Genomic DNA, 11661 nt, shown 5'->3' with positions numbered 1-11661 from the left:
CTAGTCCTATGTACAAGAACATCCTTGACAGTTCTCTCATAGAATCTTGTGTCCCTTTAGATATCAATGCTATTGATTTTCGTAATCTTGTTGGACACCTTTCATCCTCATGTGCCCTATCATTCAAACCCACCGACATACCCGCGGTCGAGCCAGATCACACCCTTCAGCTCTGCATAGCCATTATGGTATCCAATTTTTTCATAAAAAGAGTAATGATAGATAATGGATCAGCCTTGAATATTTGCACCCTAAAATTCATAAAACAAGCTAGGTATACTGAGGTAGATATCATTAGTGAGGTTATCACCATCAAAGCTTATGACAACTTGGAAAGAACCACAGAAGGAACTATTTTGCTGCCAATCAAGGTTGGGCCAGTCATCCAAGAAACAATTTTTCATGTTATTGATCTAAACCTACCATTAAACATCCTCCTCAGTCGCCCATGGATTCATGCCATGAAAGCCATTCCATCCACTTACCATCAGTGCATCAATTTTTTGCATTAGGGCACTAAAGTAACCATCCATGCCAATCTAGAACCCTTTGCTTACTGCAATGCAGTGAAGCTTCATATGCAAACCATTTCCCTAGAATTGATATAGGCACAGCCATCGCTAGCTCATCCCACACTTGTAATGACCCAAAAAGCATCCTCGCCTCCACCCTATCTAACGTAAAGATCAATAACAAAGGTTGTGGAGAGTATAGTCTGTCAGATGCATTTGCTATCAGGGCACTCCCACTTGATCCACACGCCCATGGATGACTGACATATCACAAAGCTAAGGATATTCCACCTCCTCGATACAAATAGTTTTACCCAACAACCTTTGTATCCTTGAAAATCCCTCTTCATGAGGAGCTCACCCCAGATATCAACAATTGGTTACATAAGGATGCACCTCCAAGAAATCAAGCATGCCTTGATCACTTTAGCCAGAAGTATCCCCAAGAACATAAGCTCATCACTAAAAAAATGGAACTATCAAGTTGGTGGTCTAGGACCAGAAGAAAGAGGCATGCAGTGCCCCATCGAAACACACAAGTGGGAAACGAAGTCAGGTATTGGCTTTGGCATACCCATAACTAGGGCACCAATATGGATAGTCACGCTTTTTTGAACATTCATCGTACCTTGTTGAAATCGAAGACATTCCTGAGGAAGTTGAAAAGAGAGCCTACGATGATATCCCAGACCAAATATTCCTTGGAGACTCTGTTCTCCAAGAACTATCCATCCATTTCATTGACCTACCACTCGCCCATTCACAACTCATAGATTGGGACCAACCAAGCATCATACACATTGATGAGTTCACATCAGAAGAAGCACTTTTGAGATTCATGGGAGCTGAAACTCCTCACAAGAAAACAAAGCCAAATTCTACCTATATCTATAAGCTAGATCCCAAGGGGTATTTTGGAGAAAATCCCCAACCTAGTTCCGATACACCCAAAACTAGAACTAAGGTGAATCTAGGACTAGCTAAGGTAGCAAAGAGAACCCCTCAACAAAAAAATCTAGAGTCACAAGCACAACATGAGGATTTAGCATTGCCTCCTCAAGATAATCGACTAGAGGTGTCTTCTGTTCTAATTAAGGATACTAGAGAAGTCAACATCGGTTCTTTAGAGATCTCCAGACTTGTTCATATTGCTACATCCCTATCACAAGACCAAGCTGACCTCCTCTTTGAGGTCTTAAGAGAGAACATTGGCCAATTTGCATGGTCATATCAGGACATGCCAGGACTTGATCCAAAGCTTGTAGTTCATCATCTTGCAGTCGATCCAAAGATCAAGCCCATCAGACAAAAGCTTAGAAAAATGCACCCCAAGGTGGGATTACTGGTCAAAGCTAAATTAGAAAGAATGTTAGCTGCTAAGGTTATCTAACCTATCAACTACTCAGAGTGGATCTCCAACATGCTCCCCATCACTAAGCCTTCTTGTGACATCAGAATCTGCACTGATTTCAGAGATCTTAACAAATCTTGTCCAAAAGATAATTTTCCCTTACCCAACATAGATATGATTATAGATCTTACAGCTGGACATGAAATTATGTCCCTCATGGATGGATTATCTGGGTATAATCAAATCAATATTGTAGAAGAGGATCAACATAAGACAACATTCACTACCCCTTGGGGAACCTTTTGCTACAACATGATGCCTTTTGGCCTAAAGAATGCAGGGGTTACCTATCAAAGAGCTATGAAAGCCATTTTTCATGATCTCATTTATAGCATTTTGGAGGATTATGTGGATGATATCTTGGTCAAATCTCATACCTTCATGGATCATCTTGTTGACTTGGAGAAAGTCTTTGATAGGTTAGCCAAATATCATCTCATGCTGAATCCCAAGAAATGTGTCTTTGGAGTCACATCTGGCAAGCTTCTAGGCTTTATAGTTTCTAAATGATGTATAGAGATTGACCCCAAGAAGGTCAAAGCTATCTTAGACATGCCTCCTCCCCAAACATTGTGACAACTTCGCACTCTTCAGGGAAAGCTTCAATCTGTTCGGTGCTTCATCTCCCAGCTTGCAAATAAGTGTATGCCATTTTCACATTTACTAAAGAAGGATGAAAACTTCAAATGGGATCCTTTATGTCAATGTAGCTTCGATCATCTCAAGAAGTATCTCATCAATCCCCCTATCTTGGTTCCACCAGTTCTTGGTCATCCCTTGATCTTGTACATATCAACAACACCTACTACTCTAGGGGCACTTCTAGCATAGCTCGATGACTATAGTAGAGAAAGAGCCATCTACTACATCAGTATAACCTTAGTTGATTATGAACTCAATTATACTCCTATGGAAAAAGCTTGTTTGGCAGTTGTTTTCTCAACTCAAAAGCTTCACCACTACATGCTAAGTCACACCATCCAACTAGTCTCTAAGATTGACCCACTCAAGTATATGCTCTCCAGAATAGCACTTATAGGCCGTTTGGCCAAATGGGTTATGCTCCTTAGCAAATTTGACATCCAATATGTGGACAGAAAGGTAATCAAAGGGAAAGCTATAGTAGATCACCTAGTTGATGCACCTTTAATAGATGCATATCCTTTGATCATAGAATTTTTAGATGAGCATATCTGTCTAATTGAAGAACAACCCCCATGGAAACTTTATTTTGATGGCTCATACACATCTCATGGATCAGGGGCAGGAATATTGTTGGTCACACCTCAAGGAGATTACATTCCAAAAGCCTTCAAGCTACAATTCCCTAACACCAACAATATAGCTGAATATAAGGCTCTCATAGCAGGATTAAAGATAGCTACAGAATGGAACATCACTGAGTTACAAATCTTTGGCAATTTTCAGCTCATCATCAAGCAAGCCCCAAATGAATATCAAACCAAAGATGAAAAGCTATTACCTTACAAAGAGCTAGTTGATCAGCTAACCCAACATTTTACAAAGCTTCAATTTACACAAGTGCTTCGAATATAGAACAAAGCAGAAGACGCTATGGCTACTATCGGCTCGCTCTTGGAAATTCCCCAAGTAGCTACACAGTATGAGTTTTTAGTTGAGTAGCTCCTCACACCTGCCTATGCAAATGATGACTCAAATCGTGTTTGTATCTTGGTTGGTCACCAATCCCCTTAGTACCATGAGATTCACGCTTACCTTAATGCTGGTATCATATCCCCTCACCTCACACATAGCCAACACCAGAACCTCATCCAAAAATCATCCCACTATGTTATCATAGTCAATACCCTTATATCGTCGGGGTTATCATGACACTCTCTCTTGATGTTTAGATGAAAATGAGGCCGTGATGGCATTAAAAGAAGTACACTCTAGACTTTGTGGTGCCCACACGAGTGGTATTGTCCTCGCGTGACAAATCCTTAGAGCAGGCTACTATTGGCCTACCATTGAAGAAGACTCCTGTGACTTTGTCAGAAAGTTTCTCCCACGTCAGTAGCATGCAAATCTTGTGCACGCTCTAGCACAGGATCTATAGCCTATTGCACCGCCTTGGCCTTTTGCTTGTTGGGGCCTTGATCTAGTTGTAACTATCACACCTCTCTCATCTAATGGACATAAATGGATAATAACAACTATAGACTATTTCACTAAGTGGGTGGAAGAAGTCCCCCTAGTCTCAGCTACAAGAGTTCAAGTCTCCAAGTTCATCTTGTACCACATTGTTTGCCGCTTCGGCATCCCATCCACCATCTTCATCGACCACAGAGGTAACTTTGAAAATCTCAACATGGAAGAACTATGCACTTCCCTCCATATCCATCACCACTTTTCTAGCCCATGTTTCCCACAAGGTAACGGCTAGGTAGAGGCAACTAAAAAAACCCTCCTCAAAATCCTAAAGAAAGTTGTCAATGATTTGGGTCGCAATTGGCACCTACAAATAAATCTAGCCCTATGGGCCTATCGAACCTCCTTTTGTACATCCACAGGAACAACTCCATACTCCCTAATCTATGGTGCCAAAGAGTAGCTCGGCTCACCCAGCTAGATCTCTTAGACGAGAAGCGACAACAAGCCTATGATCATCTCATAGTCTATCAAACTCGTCTCAAAAGGAATTTCAATAAGAAGGTGCTTCCATGACACTTTCAGTCGGGCAACATGGTCCTCAAAGAAAACATGAAAGTCCAAGTAGATCGAGAAAAGAAAGGTAAGTTTGAACCTACATGACATGGTCCTTATGTTGTCATTGCCTCCTTTGGCTCTGGAGCCTATCAGCTATCTACACCAGAAGGAGAACTCTTGAATGATCCTACTAACATCATTCATCTCAAGTAGTTCTATACTTGAAAATTCTTGGTGTACCCAGCTTTTAAAAAATACAAAAAAATAGTAAAGAGAAATAAGCATCCAATGGTGAAAACTTGGCAATTCAAGCGCCTTGGATAGGTACCTTGGTGAAAACCTAGTAATTTAGGCACCTTGTGTACTAAGACTAATCCATTATCTATCACTATCCTATCCCTCATCCATCCACTCACCATCCAATAAAACACCTGCATGTTCCCTTGGTGTTCCAACCAAATATCCAAAATCTAATGAAGCTTGTAAATACCTCTTGTACAGCTTGTAAATCTTGTACCTCAGCTTGTAAATCTTGTACCCTAGCTTGTAAATCTTGTATCATAGCTTGTATATCCAAATCTTGTCCAAAGCTTGTACCATATTCCAACCTATATCATATGCCAAAGCTTGTATCCTATCACATGCACACAAAGAATCTCATTTTAACTTAAGCTTTTCACAAACCGTCTACCTATCTGCCTATCAAATCCATCCAACACACTCTAAAACATTTCCATCTCACAAAAATCAAAACATAAACAACCTTGTACATTTCTAACCTATCTTGGTCTATCAGCTTGTACATCTTCTTTAGCTTAGTACCATTATATCTATCCAGCTTTCGTGTCCTTGATCAGCATCTTGCACACATTGCACAACCCTTGATTAGCTATTCCAATGCATCCTTTAGCTAGATATCCTATCACCAAAGTGTTATCCTTCTTAGTTCAGCTTGCCAGACACATCACTCATCTAGATCCATCAGCTTAGGTGCTCTCCAGTAGATCCTTGTAGGATATAGCTTTCCTTATGTTTGATCTTGGTCCATTAGTACCTCATCCTACCCATCTCGTTGGCAAACGGTTCTCTTTTGGATTTTCACTTTCTTTTGATTTAGAATCTTCCCTTTTGGGTCTTGAAGTATCTTTTCCAAGCAATATTTTTGTTCCCTCCTCAAAGTTGTCATGATCTTCCATATCGTGGTATGCTGCGAATAGGGCACTCTAAGCATATGGTTTTGATCAAGTCTTTCATTTGTTTCTTTTTTGCTTGTGGGTTACTCAGTGTCGGTTCCATGTTGTTTCCTTTGAGTTTCATATGTGATGCTGGGGAAATCCTTGCATGTTTGTTTTGAGTCAGTTCGTCAGTCCTCTGGACAATTGGTGAAAAGGCCTTGATGTTCTTGGTAACCTTGGCAATTAACCAACAGTCCTATAGCAAATATAGTGCTCAACTACATGGTGGTACTTCTCTTTGAAGTATCCCCTTGCTCAATAAGCTTCAATGGATTTCCTTCATCTCCATTATCCCCCATCCATATCCAGCATCTGTCTCTCCTACCCCAACTTATGCATCACTATCTCTTTGAATCAATCTTCACTTTTAGCTTTAGGGATCCACAATCCTAGTCTTAGGGATCCACCAATCCAATCAATCCACCAAGCCTCATCTTTCAAGATCCACAATCCTAGTCCTAGGGATCTCCGAAACCCATCTTCTGCCAATCTGACTCTTTGAAATTATGTTGCATTAGCTTTATAATCCCCTCATCCTTCTCCCTATCTTGGATTCTTTTTTATAGCACTCTGCTCCTTCATCCTCCACCTTCCCTAAAGTCTTAAGCTTGCTTCCTCTTGTACCTCTAATTCTCCCTTTATCATTCTCTCGTAGTGAGAGTTTGAGCTAATTCAGCCCCTTCTCTTTGCCAATCTGAGTCTCCTTACTCATCCCAAATTCTTGTATTTTTTAAGAAATTGTTGAGCCTCAATTTCTCTTCTCGTTTCCTTCTTGAGGGGGCATCTCATAGTCCATTCTCTCCTCTTCTGCTCTAGCCTTGGGCATCTTATTTTCTTATCTTTGATGCCATGCCACTTGCGGCATCACATCAAAGAGGGGCAAAATGTAGACACCTAAAAAATCCTTTAGAAAATAAAGTATTTTTATTTTTTTGAAAAAGTCCCTGATGACATCATCATTAATTAATTAATTATTTATTTATTTAATTTATTTATTTTTATGTCATTAAATCCCTTTATCTTAATTAAAAATATTTAATTAAGGAATCCCTCCCAAAAATGTTTAAATCTTATTTAAAAATTATTTCCTTATTTATTAATTATTTAATTAAAAAATTGACCAAAAATTCCAAAATAAATAATTTATTTATTTTTTGCCCAAACTTGGCCAATTTCCTTAAGACCACTAACCTCTTCCAAAATCTTCTAATCCTTCTTTAATTTCGATTAAAGGCTAATCCCATCATTTCCTACCCCTAATCCCAACTCAAAATATTTAATTAAGATTTAATATTAATCCTAATATTTATTAAAAATGTTTTAATGAATATCTCCTCAACCCAAACCTTTAAGATAAATAAACTTTATTTATCCTCATCCTAGGAAGTTCTAGACTCTTCTAGAAGGTCTTCATCCTCATCCTAAGCCTATCTCTAAACCTCCATTTTAGCCTAATCCACCCCATCCACCCATACTAACCAAGCTTAGCTACTAACTCACCCACCCTCATTGAATGCCATCCACTTGCATATCTATTACATCTCTAATCTAATCCTAAATCGCCTCTAATCCCCCCCAACCTTGTCACATTCCCTAAGCAAGCTTAAGACTTTCCTAAACCAAGCGAAGTCAACAATCTCAACTCCCTCCAAAATATTCCAACCACCCAACCATGAATGCTCTTACAAGGCCATAAATACTCTTACAAGCCCATTCATTGCTCTTACAAGCCATTATGATGGGTCTTTATGAAGATATTATCCCTTCAGCCTCCTTTGTTGACTCATCCTTGCCCTTTTCTCCATCCACTCACTCTGTGACATTGTCACTCTCTGATTGGTTGTAAGGAAGCACAATCCATGTGCTCTCCTCTCATGCAATCTAAGCTCTCCATGAGCTTTTTCCCATCCTTGCATCTTAGCCCTCAAACCCTCAAGCCCTTAGGCTATAAATTGAATCCCCTCCCAAGCTATTTCATCACAATCTTTGAGTTAAAGTTATAATGCTAGTTTGAGAAGCCAAAGCCCTTAACCATACCCTTATAATGCCAAATTGAGAGCTCACAAAGCTACCAAATTTCCATTACTCATCCCCACCATTGAGGAAAACTTGAAGCCCTTTGAGCATACATACCAATCTTTTACTTAGACTCATCTATAAAGCAAAGAGCTAATTCCTATTGGGAGAGTCCATTCATTTGGCTCACATTCTTAATTAGGGGTTCCTCTTTAGTCTCTCATATATGTTATATTTATCTTGTTAGTTAATGATTTGTTTCTTTAAATAGATTAGTGTTTCTTGCTAACATATTAGTGTATACAAAAGGAGCATGAGGAACATTTATGTTTGATTTTATAGTGATTGAGAGATAATCAACTTTATGCCAATGTAGCAAAGTGTGATTTCTTTCAATTAGAGCTACAGTACTTAGGGCACATCATATCGAGTGAGGGTATCTCTGTAGACCCTATGAAGATCTAGGCAATAGTGGATTGGCCTACACCCACTACTATGTCACAAATTTGTAGTTTCATGGGTCTAGCTGGTTATTATCGATTTGTCCAAAACTTCTCCAGAATAACACATCCTATCACTTCCCTTCAAATGAAAGGAAAGAAGTTTATATGGATAGAGAAATGCAAGGAAGAATTTTGAAAGCTCAAGGAGCTTTTGACCGGTGCACTGATCTTAGCAGTACCTAATCTAGTAGGTGATTTCATGGTGTGTACAGATGCTTCCCTTGAGGGAATTGGAGTAGTTTTGATGTAGAATGGACAGGTGATTGCATATGAATCGCGCAAGCTCAAGGATCACGAGCTGAATTATCCTACACATTATCTTGAGTTAGCAATGGTAGTTCATGCCTTGATGAGGAGGAGGCATTTCTTGTTGGGGCATAGATTTGAACATCACAACGATCATTGTAGTCTCCAGTACATTTTTACACAACCTAATATGAATGCTAGATAAAGGCGATGGATGGAGTTTTTATGTGAGTATGACTTCGAGGTGAAGTATATTCAGAGGAATGAGAATGTGGTGGTAGATGCTTTGTGTCATAGGAGACATGTTACTTTATCTATGACTCTTAGTGTTGATTTGAGGAGATATATACTTCAAGCAGTCCCTACCAATACTTGGTATTAAGAGGTGTGTAGAGAGATATATTTAGAGATACCATTGGAGGGTAAGTTTTAGACTATGTCCTAGAGTTAGATGGCCTTTCAAGACATTCAAAAAGGATCTATGTGTCATTACTGGATGAGCTTCACACATTGATCCTATCAGAGGCCCATCGTGCACCTTACTCAACACATGCAAGTGTCAAGAAGATGCATGTAGACTTGCGACATTTATTCTATTGGATAGGGATGAAGCATGACATTGCTAATTTTGTGGCTAGGTTTCTGGAGTTTCAGAGAGTAAAAATAGAACACTAGCATCCGGTAGGGCTTTTACAACCAAATCTCATTCCTTCATGGAAGTGGGACATCATCTCTATGGACTTCATAGTAGGATTACCTATGACTACTTGTCATCATGATGCTATCATGGTCATCGTTGATCGGTTGATTAAGGTGGTACATTTTTCACTGATAAGGTTTTCCTACACTATAGCTTCTGTAGCTAATGTCTTCATGCATGACATCGTGAGACTACATGGTATTTCCTACAAGATCATTTTGGATAGGGATCCTATATTCACTTTTGCATTTTTGACATCATTGTAGCATGATCTTGGAGCGCAGTTGAATTTCAGTTTGACATATCACCCAAAGACTAATGGACAGATAGAGAGAGTGAACCAAGTATTGGAGGATATGTTGAGGATGTATGTGATGGATAGATAGACTCATTAGGAGGACTATGTCTACCTAGTGGAGTTTGCTTACAACAACAAATATCATAGTTCTATTGGCATGGCACCTTTCCAGGCTTTATATGGTCGTACTTGTCATACACCTTTGATTTTGGACAGCCTTGAGGATTGCATCCTATTAGGTCCTAAGATGCTTCGAGATATGGAGCAACAGGTAGTGCACATCCAAGAGCACTTGATTATGGCACAAGATAGGCAGAAAAAGTATGCCGATGCACATAGGATGGATAAATAGTTTGTTGTAGGAGAGAAGGTTTTCTTTGAGTGCATCTACAAAAGAGGCCGATCCATTATGGAAAAGGTTCAAAGATAGCACCTCGCTTTGTGGGATTATTTGAGATTTTGGAGAGGATTGGTCCAATTGCCTATCGTCTTTCTTTACCACCCAGCCTAGCTTGCATTCATGATGTTTTCCATGTTTTAGTACTTAGGTAGTATATTATTGATGTGGTACATGTTCTTGATTGGAATGTATTGCAGGTAGAGGACAGGCAACTGGCTTTGGAGTCGATTTGCATTTTGGAGCAGCGAGAGTTGACCCTTAGGGGTTGAACCATAGAGCAAGTAAGGGTCCAATGGGACCCTACTGACGACTCATCAGCTACGTGGGAGGATGCATCTAGATTATGAGATTTATATCCCTACTTGTTTATAGGCTTCCAGGAGTAAGCCTAATTCTAGGGGGGTGGATGTAGTGCCTACCCCTAGTTTACATTTTTTCTATCATTGCTAAACTCTTTTAGGCTAGTGTTATGTTTGATGATTAGTAGCATTATTTTGAGATTATCAGATGTTGTTTCAAATTTAGTTGATATATGATGAGATTACTTGGTACTCTATATTTCATGTATGCATGATGATTATTACAGTGTATTTTTAGTTATGGATGATGTTTAGTTAATGGATTATCATATGTGTTTTCTTATGGATACTTATCCCATACTGCATGTGTATGGTGTGTGTGTTTGTTTTTTTTATGTATGGCATTTCTGATGTGGTCTTGAAGGAAGGGAGTCATAGTCACATGCTAGTTAGGATCTACACAATGTACCACTTCTTACCATTGCTTATTTAGCTTAGCATATATTGTGTTTGTATTTGCATGGATTTTATGTAGGTTACAAGTACCGGGTATCAACTTCCCTGAATTGCCAGGATGAGTGTACCCTATTGCATTATCTCAATTGTAAGAGAGGGGAGATAAATTTTTAAGTCCAAATCCAAAACCTTTAAGCCATTTGTCCTAGAAAATTAGGACAAGTATCTAAGTTGACTACCCTCTAAATGCGTTGAATGATGTTAATTCATGATTATAACCCTTTAGTTTGATTTTGTATGTGTTTTGCTATGATGGGTTTTTGTATTTAATTTTATGAGTCTTTGGTAAAAAATTTTATTAATTAAGTCTAATTAAAAGATTAAATTAATGATTTAATTTAATGAAAATTATTATAATATTTTAATATTTAATTATATTTAATTATATTTAATTAATTGAGAAATTAATTAAATAAAAAGAATTAAATTTGAAGATAAAAATTATAAGAATAAATTTAGAATGTGATAATATTTATTTAATTTAATAAAAATATATTTAGAGTTCATTTTTAAATAAATGCTAAATAATATAATTATTTAAGTTAATAAATATTTTATCAATTATACATTCAAAAATAAATTAAGAAGTGAAAAGATATTAATTTATTAAATGTTTCAAGATTGCATGATGTATGCATGAGATTAAAATATAAGAAAATTAATTAAAAAGATAAAACAAGTGAATTTAATAAAGATATTTTAATTGCATAAAGTGCACATGAGATTAAAATTTAGTAAATTAATTTAAAAAGAAGTCAAGTGAAAATTAAATAAAGATATTTAATAATTCAATAAACGTGTATGGAAAAGAAAAAAGAAAAGATAAAGAAAAGATAATGAGTAAAGTCTAGTGAG

Source organism: Cupressus sempervirens, chromosome 3 (genome assembly GCF_028749045.1).
Source record: "Cupressus sempervirens isolate cs-2001-9-10 chromosome 3, ASM2874904v1, whole genome shotgun sequence".
In the NCBI taxonomy this organism is placed as follows: Eukaryota; Viridiplantae; Streptophyta; class Pinopsida; order Cupressales; family Cupressaceae; genus Cupressus; species Cupressus sempervirens.
The sequence above is the reverse complement of the archived record's forward strand: the minus strand, read 5'-3'. Positions refer to the sequence as shown.